A 9,590-nucleotide genomic window follows, 5' to 3' on the forward strand; every position below is an offset into this window, starting at 1 on the left:
AAGAGTGCCCCTCCCCCGCTAGTCTTTAGCTGGGTGTTATTTAGCTGCTCCGTTCTGTTCAGTTCAGTTCAGTTCAGTCGCTCAGTCGTGCCCGACTCTTTGCGACCCCATGAATCGCAGCACGCCAGGCCTCCCTGTCCATCACCAACTCCCGGAGTCCACTCAGACTCACGTCCATCGAGTCCGTGATGCAGCAGTCTGCTAATTAAAGAAAGGAAATGTCTCAAACCTCAGAGAGTGGCAGCAGGCCCCTCACCCACAACATGCATTCTGAGATGACCTTGACACCAGGGGAGCCAGCCCAGGCCATAAAACGACCGACGTGAATCTTGAAGATTTCCACACAAACAATTAGTCTCATTGATGTAGATTAGGAGAACAACGTGTGAATATGACGTGCTGGTTTGTCAAGTCAGTTCTGAGCCTTTAGGTGGAGCAGCCTTGGAGACAGAGTCTGGGGTAAATACACCGCACGTTCAAAATAGCTGAAGCAAACGTTTCCATAAGAAAATGCCCTGGTCAGCTCAAGGCTTGAGCAAAGTCAAGTTCAGGTGGAACCAGGCGTCATTAAGGCAACACAGAATTTTAAAAGAAACCTCTATTTAACTTTGTATAGAGAAAGGGAAAAAACATCACACTGGTTTCTTTCTTCCTGCCACTTAAGACAGAGATAAAAATGTCTGACACTTGCAGCCTATTCCCTCCGTTTGGAGACTCCTGGCCTTCCTGCCTGTTACCCTCTCATCTTTGGCCACCTGATGTGAAGAACTGACTCATTGGGAAAGACCCTGATGCTGTGAAAGAGTGAGGGAAGGAGGAGAAGGGGACAATAGAGGATGAGATGGTTGGATGGCATCACTGACTCAATGGACATGAATTTGAGAAAGCTCCAGGAGTTGGTGATGGACAGGGAGGCCTGACATGCTGCAGTCCTTGGGGTCGCAAAGAGCTGGACACGACTGAGGGACTGAACTGACATGTCCTCTGCTTCCTCACCTCCACACCCTTGTTCTGTGAAAGAACCGGGCATCAACACCCCTATGAGACGATTATTTTGAGACATTGGCCTGACATCTTCTCAGTATGCCAGCTTTCCGAACAAAGTCATTCTTGGATTTACTGGCTTGTGCAGTGAGAATATCGAGCTTGGACTTGGTAACGGTTGCTCAGTGAAGGGTGCAGAATTAGGGGTGTAGAGTAGGTGAGACTTGGTCTCCCTTTTTCCCTTTGGAGGGTCCTGTGAGGTTAAATGATGACCATCTAGGATGCTGGGAGGGTTCTCTGACTTCCGAGGCCTCTGATTAAGGGAGCTGCATAGAGCAGGATTCTGGTGAAGAGACCAGATGGCCTGATCCTAGGGAACCTCAGTCCATTTTCCCAACTGTGGCAACATAGATCCAGTAGCAAGACAGTATTATAACTTCAAGACCCACTTTTGGGCCGTTTCTCTCCATCCCCCAACTGACATAAAGGCCAGGTGGTGTTACATATAGCCTGCATGCTTCATTTTGTTGGGCAGTTAGTATAAGAAACAGGAGTCCAAAATGGCTGCGGTTCATGGGGTCGCAGAGTCAGACACGACTGAGCGACTGAACTGAACGGAACTGAAAAGACGAGGAACGGAAAAGCCCGAGAAAAGGGAACAAAGGAAGGCCCAGGACTAGAGTCAGGACCTCCGGAGAGCAAACAGCCCAGTTTGCATAGGGCAGGCCCGGGGGAGGAAAAGACCTATAAAGAGAGGAGCCAAAGGACAGGGCTCTCTCTTCTCTTCGTGTCTTTGGGTTGGCATGCCCTCATCCCTCGTGGATGTATTTTCCTGCTATCTCTAACTGAAACTGAACTGTGGCACGGAGCTGTCTGAGAGCCGTCACGCGGTCTGCCCGAGAGCTGTGACGCGCTGAAGGGTTTACTGTCTGTCGGTTCAAGTTTTTGTTGAGATGAGATGGAACCAAGGAGATGACACGCACCTGACGGTTTCTTACACCATCTAAATCAAGAAGTTTCCAGTCCTCTTTTAAAAACTATGTACTTATTTATTTATTTTTGAGTGCACTGGGTCTTCATTGCTGAGCAAATCTTTTCTAATTGTGGTCTCCAGGCTTCTCACAGTATTGGCTTATGGGCACCTCCAAGAAGTGTTTCTTATAGTGTAGAAGAGGTTCCTCCCATGTTGAATAACTTGTAAGCGAGAACAGACAGGTGCTCTTAGGAACTGAATACGGCCAGGCTGGAACTGTGTTCAGTTAGAAGGCCTGTGGAGAGCCCTCCCTTTGACCACCCTGGCCTTCCTGAGGGCTGGGCCTGAAGGAGGAAACAGAGCAGGCTCCATCTTGAAAGCAGGACTTCATCTTGAGCTGGACTGTGGACTTGGAGCTCTATCCCCAGTATCAATGGAAACGGCATACCAGCTGGAATACTAGGCCCCCAGAAGGAGGAGCCCCAGGGCTCGTACCTAGACTCTCCATGGCCTAAAAGGACACCCTAATTATCTGTGTAACTGAATAGAATCATACATTCTATTATGCTTATTGGGGTATGACCACAGGCCTATTGATAATTGTCCACTGCTAACTACTTAGGCTAAAGGCATAGGAATCACGGGTTAACTTTGATGGTAGCTTTCTTTTCCCTTTGTTCAGACGAGCTTCAGGGAATTTGGGGAGGCGGGTTTGTGTCCTTCTGAGTGAGTTTGCTTCCCAGAATGCATGGCTACAACAGGCCAGTTAGAGGTCGTTTGTTGGTCTGGGAGATGGACGTGAGGGGCAGGGCCCAGGGCTGGGCAGGCTGGATGGCCGATTGGATGGTCAGCACCTTGCTTAGATGACTAGTGTGTGGGAGAAGCAGAGTGTGGGGGAGACCCAAGAGCCAGCAGACAGAGGGAACCCCAGGCTCACACTGCCTGGCTGGGTCCCCCAGGGCCAGATGGTTTCCTGGACCATGGTGTCCACCCCGTGGCCATCCTGCTGGCCCCTCCCAGCACCCGGTCTTACGTCTGGTCCTCAGAGTGATGGGTGAAGTCCTCTGTCTGTCCCTCTACGCACAGGAGCCTGGATCGGCACCTCCGAGGGCCTTGGGGCGATGCGGTCATGCTGACGTGATGGCAGCTCCCTGTCTGGAGCCGGTCTTGCTGGGCCCAGGCCTGGGCTGTCCAGTGGCAGGACCTCCCTGTTAGGACCAAACTGGAGCCAGGACAGGCTCTAAGGGGCAGGCGAGGCCTGAGGCTTAGTCTCTAGGAAAGCTGAGGCACCGGGAACTCCCGCAGGCAGTGTAGCTCGACCAATCAGAAAAAAATCCCCGTAGACCCCGCCCGCGCCAGACCTGAGCCAATCCGGATAGGGATTCGAGGTTAAAAGTCCTGTGCACGCGTGCGGTTTAACCAATCAGCTAGGCGGTTACAAGAACAAAGAACCGTCTGTATAAAGGTAGATGTGATTCAGAGCTTGGGGCTCTTGTCAAGACTCCACTATGCTGGATGAGACTTGAGCCCTAGCTAGCAATAAACCCCTTCATGCTTTTGCATTGCTGTGGACGTCTTATTCTCTCAGTTTTGGGGACTCGGACTCTGGGCACAACATTTGGGGTCTCGTCTGGGATCCCTTTAACTGGGAAGAATAATTTCTCACTAGGAGGAGAGATATCTGAGCACCGGTATTAGTTCTGGTTAAGACCAGTGTAAGGCCGAGGCCCGGCATCGTGCTGGGGAGGCGGCTGGCTCTGTTCTCTGGTTAAGACCAGCATAAGGCCGAGGCCCAGCATCATGCTGGGGAGGCGGCTGGCTCTGTGGACGCCTTGTTGGTAAGATTACCTCGAGGGAAAGGAAGTTTCAGGGGGGCCCAGGAAGACCTAGTGCTGTGTTCTCGGCCGACGTGCATTTGTTATCTGTCTGTCGTGTCTGTGTGAGTGCCGGCACTGTCTCTGCTCTTTGTGTGTTCATTTTGTCTCCTGTGTTCTTCTCTGTAATCATGGGGCAAGCGACTTCTGCTCCTTTGTCCCTTATGACTGACCATTTCTCTGATTTCAGATCTAGGGCGCAAAATCTATCGTTATTGGTGAAAAAGCCGAGACTGACATCCTGACCACTCGGGGCACTCAGGGGCCAGCTTGCCTGCCAATGGACCAGACCCAGTGGCCGCAACCAGGACCCTTTTGTCCCTGGTCTCCTCCTGACCTGGACAACTGGCCAGAGTGCCCCGATTGGTAAGGAACAAGAGACTTTATTGACCTCTCTCCCCTTCCCTCTCTATCTCCTCTCCTTAACCCTTCCTATCCTTCCCTGTTTTTCTAGTCCCTCCCCCGGTCCTGGGTGCAGGAATCTGGTCGAAGGGCCCTCAGCCTGAGCTGAGGATTGGAGACTGATCACCTCCTCTTGGCATAGAACTCGAATTCTGGTCTGATTTCTGGTAGGGCCGAGTTCCGGTCCTCCCTTCTCTGGAGGCCCCGGGAAAAGTCCCATAACGCCTGGGCATCAGTAGGTGGCAGGAGACGTCTGTAAGGCCACCCCCTTTGCCCCCCTCTCCTGCCTCCTCCCCCTTCTTCTTTCCACCTGGCTTCCTTTCCTCCCTTGAAATCTTTGATGTTAGTGCTTAGATCTGAAGTTCTGTGTCTCTACAGGAGGTTTCCTGAGAGACTCTATTTTTGTATTTAAGAGCTTCTGTGGTGGAGCCGAGGTTAAAGCATCTGCCTGCAATATGGGAGACCTGGGCTCGATCCCTGAGTCGAGAAGGTCCCCCGGAGAAGGAGATTCTGCTTTGTCTGGCCACCATGTGGTTTAGACTGCCGCCAGTTTGTTAGAACTTGACTTTCTTTGCCTGTGCCTTGAGACCAGGGCTCTCAGGAACACTTACCTAGACCATCTCTAACTCCTGACACTGAGGAAAAAGAGAAAAATAAAAGACTTAAAGCCAGATCTTGCACTGTGTCTGTCTAAATATGTCTTGGTAATATTTTTGTGGTTAATATGTACATGAGCTCTATTTATTTGGCTTAAAAAAAGGAGGTAAGCACTTACAAATCAAGTAATTCTAAATTAAACAATAAATTCCAGGTTCATGTGAACTGGGAAATATTCAGTGTTAAATACCTGATATTAATGTTTGTTTGTTGACCTATCTAATACAGACATGTCTTAAAATAATTAACGTTCAGTAGAATATTTTCATTGTACCTAGGATTAATATAAGTTAAATATTATATCTGTTACAAGTTTGTCAACGAGGAAATTACCTCAAGTGAAGAAACTTCTAAAAATGTAAATGAGATATGAGCTTTTATATCTCTAGCTAACTTTGGGGTGCTTCAGAGGGCCCCTGGAACATCCCAAGGAGAGATATTAAACTGTGTTTATTTGGTTGGTTAAATTACATGGAAAAGATTATCAAATGAGTAATAAATCCACTCATGTTATAATGTATGGTAAATTAACTAATACAGATATCCTAGAAATTATACGGAGTTTTTAACATTCTGATATGTCCTGGTATTTTAATGAAAAACCTGATGACGTCACAAAAGTTAGCAAGAGGACTGAATGAACCAGTAAATATGCTTATAACTTTTATGGTTTCTATCTGAAAAATTATGGGTTTAAATCTTATGTTTTCAGGAAGTAGGGAAAATCTTCCTCTCAAACTAATTATGACAATACTTTGGTAAAATTAAACATTATAAACAAAACAATTATATTTTCTGACTCCTCTAAAAATTGGAAGTTCTTAGGTTTCCAGTAAGTTCATCAAATGAGTTAGGAAGGTTATCTCATGGATACAAAAATCTCAAGAAATTTTTGAGACCTTAAAAAGGGAAAAATTCACCTAGATTTGTTAGGCAGAATCTATGATAAGCCTTTGGTGTGAGTTTCCCAGCCCTGTTTTATTTTTAAAAGTTCAGTCTGAGACTCTATAAATGTTTCAGCAAAATAAAAAGCCTATAATCGATTATGGTTATAAAAATCATCAGACCAAAATCAGTGAGAACAGACCTATTTTGCAAATAAACTAGCCTTAATTTGGTTATATTTAATAAAAATAAGGGTAACTATAAGGAGAAAAAGATATTTCAAAACGTTAAATCCCAGTTTGTTAATGGAGGTCTGCATCTAGTAAGACTCATCTCTTAGATAGTTCTTTGCTGTTGTGTGATGTTGATGTAAAATTTAATTGAATTCTTGAAGAACACCCTAAGTTTGTTTCTGAAGCTTATCTCAGTAATCTATCTTTGGATGAAGATCAGATGCCTCATGACCTGCAACCAGGACTGGGAAAAGACATAATTTAAGGGACTGTCTCCAACCTGGATGGAAGGACTTTTTTACCAGGAGAAACTACACGACACCAGGATGAGAAGACGACGACGTCAGAGGGAGACAGTTTCCCCGAGATTCGGGACTGATTCGTATGATCATTTATGTTTCCTTGACTGCTTAGACCTTTGCATATAAGTCAGATGCTTTTCTATCATAGGCCTGATCCTATACTACTTTTAAAAACCAATCCAGTTGTTGGGTTTGTGGCCAATTACCTCTGTCTAGTTCTGGGTTCCCTCGGTAAATTTCTCTACTACCAGACTCTAACTGGTTGGCCCTGAGAAAATTTACCTAAAAATTATAGTCATATTCAGGTCACTATGGTATTACTAGATGAGATCCCCTCACCGGGCCAATTAATAATGCCTGCTCTGACTCTGGCTATAAATTTGAGCTTTTTGCTACTACCCAAGCTCAATCAGAACAAGAAAAGTTTCCACAAAGAAGAAAAAAATCTCCCATAATTATGGGATGGATTTATATAGATAATACCAGGCTACAACAATTTAGGTTTAAAGTCTCCTCTGTTAAAAAAGATACATAAATAAGTAAATCATACTAAAGATAATCAGTCTAGTAACACTAAAAAACTGGACTATGTACCTTATAGATGGTGCCAATATATAATTTCCCTGGAAGATAAAGATTCTACAGGGCAGACTAAGTCAGATGACCTGAAGATATACTGGGCTACATCTAATGGAAGTTCTGAACATAAGTCTTACTTGTGACTTTACTAATACTGCTGGCTATGTTATTTGTATTTCCCCTGTCTTACAAAATTGCTGTTTCTTACACTGTCAAATGTGTGCATGAGGCCTCTAATAAAATAATATATAGTCCCATAAGAGATTGATGATGGTAACAGTGTAACTCTACATATGGCAAGAAGCAACAAGAGGGAATATTTTCCTGGACCAAAAAGCTAATAAGACAGGTGGTCCAGAGAATTTTAGATACTGTTTTATGGCCTAATCCAGTAACAGCACATTGAGTGGCCTGTCAACAGAATCTTTGCCAAACCTGAGAATGGACATTCTCAGCACCATGGGATAAAATGGTCATGAAGTGCCCCCTCATAATCATGGTCAAGTTTATGAGCAAAAGGGGCTCTGCCAACTGAAGACTGACACTCGCCATCTGCATCAACAAAGATTAAATCACGGCCGCTGCAACTGCTGACTTTCACGCCCCTGAAAGGAGTTCAGGGTGAAAATCAGGAATGAGGCCCTCTGTGCTCTGGGAAAACTGGCAGAACAGGCCTTCAGATAGTTAGATCTTTTCAGGAGAAGATTTTATGAGTCCCAATTCTTGCATCTTCTCATATCTAGAGAAACACTGACGTCATTAACTTTGAAATCTGCTTTGGCTATTAAAAAATAGTTTACAATTAAAAGTCAAAATAGAGTAGCTATGGTTTAGATATCCTGGGAAATAACTAGGTGATGCTATGGGTGTACTTCCAGATTAGAGCTTGTATTGCTCCAAGCTGGGGCAGTCCTGTGCCCCATTGTGACAGGAAGTTATCATAGTCATTGTTGCCTAGTTCCCTAAAATTAAAACTGAGCGGGACTCTGTGGGGCTCTGGATTACAGATCTGCTCTGCGTTCTCCATTTCTTATCTGTAGGATATAGACTTTGTTCAGCCTCCTTGGCCTTCCCTGAATTCCAAAGCATGGATTCAAACAAGTGCTAATCAGGGAAGGGAGGGGATACAAAACAGAAACAATCAAAGGTTGGTACAGCCTCCAGACAGAGTCCTGGTTCCTACTCAGAGAAACATGCATAGCAATATCTGAGCCCCCACCCAGGTGGAAGATGGTAACTTCAGACTGAACACAAGATTCTTGGAGCACTGCTCTGTTACCTCACCACCAACCAATCAGAAGGGGTCACAAAGCCTGCAACCCTCACCCCAAATGCTGCCTTCTGTTTCCGGGGACCAGAGATGACCATCCTGTTAGGTCTCCTGTTTGGCCCTTGTCTACTTCATCTCTGAGAGGGGCCAACTAAATTGCTGCCACTACAAGGGTAGAAGCTGGTTTCAGATGTGGAAAACCCCAACTTAGATCAGGTAGAGAGACTTCTGCTCTGCTAGGCAGGCCTGCGCCCATGCGCAGCAGGAAGAAGTTACAGAAGAAAGAGACCTCCGCCCCAATTCCCAGAAAGTATCTTGAGTATGAGGTCTCTCAGGGGCCTATGTGCTGTGTTAGGGGAAGAACGTTGTTTTTATGTGAATCACTCAGGGGTAATCAGGGAGTCCTGGCCAAGATAAGAGAAGGGCTAAATCAAAAGAGAAAAAAAAAAAAAAAAAAGGAAAAATGTCTCAAAATTGATTTGAGTCCTGGTTCCAACAGTCCCTGTGGTAACAACACTAATTTCCACCCTGGTGGGCCCTCTAATAGTGCTACTATTAATACTTACTTTTGGTCCATGCATAATAAATAAGCTTGTTGCCTTTGTAAAAGACTGCGTCAATACCGTCCAACTGATGGTACTGAGGCAACAGTATCAGGCCCTGCCCCAAAATAAAGAGGAAGATTCCTCTATGTAGCTGAAGACGGGGGGAATGTCAGGACCAAACTGGAGCCAGGACAGGCTCTAAGGGGCAGGCAAGGCCTGAGGCTTAGTCTCTAGGAAAGCTGAGGCACTGGGAACTCCCGCAGGCAGTGTAGCTCGACCAATCAGAAAAAATCCCCATAGACCCCGCCCGCGCCAGACCTGAGCCAATCCGGATAGGGATGCGAGGTTAAAAGGCCCGCACACGCGTGCGGTTTAACCAATCAGCTATGCGGTTACAAGAACAAAGAACCGTCTGTATTAAAGTAGATGTGATTCAGAGCTCGGGGCTCTCGTCAAGACTCCACTATGCTGGATGAGACTTGAGCCCTAGCCAGCAATAAACCCCTTCATGCTTTTGCATTGCTGTGGACGTCTTATTCTCTCAGTTTTGGGGACTCGGACTCTGGGCACAACACTCCCTTCCCCCCGAAAGTCTTGGGCAAACACTAGCATGCCCCCATGATGACTCAGCTCCCTGAAAATGCCCTCCGGAGAGAGCCCAGCACGGCCAGCACCCTCCCAGGCCCTGGCCCCCTTCTTGGAGCTGTCCCTGAGCAGGATCCTCCTCCGCCCTTGGGGAGGGTCCAGTCTCCTCGGTCCCCGGTGTCTGTGAGGATGGAGTCCTGACTGCATCCTGCATCCAGGCCGGCTGGTGGACACAGAGGCCTCATCGCATGCAGGCGGCCACCCTTCCTGGTCCCTCTCTGGAGCCCTGGGCCCCTTCCGC

The 9,590-nt window shown here is 46.6% G+C and overlaps 1 gene segment (V, D, J or C); it reads right to left on the minus strand.

Moving 5' to 3' along the window:
* Positions 1-9,590, minus strand: part of LOC101107738 (immunoglobulin heavy constant epsilon-like) — a 131,100-nt gene that overhangs the window by 64,465 nt on the left and 57,045 nt on the right.

The sequence above is a fragment of the Ovis aries genome, chromosome 18 (assembly GCF_016772045.2).
Source record: "Ovis aries strain OAR_USU_Benz2616 breed Rambouillet chromosome 18, ARS-UI_Ramb_v3.0, whole genome shotgun sequence".
Taxonomy (NCBI): domain Eukaryota; kingdom Metazoa; phylum Chordata; class Mammalia; order Artiodactyla; family Bovidae; genus Ovis; species Ovis aries.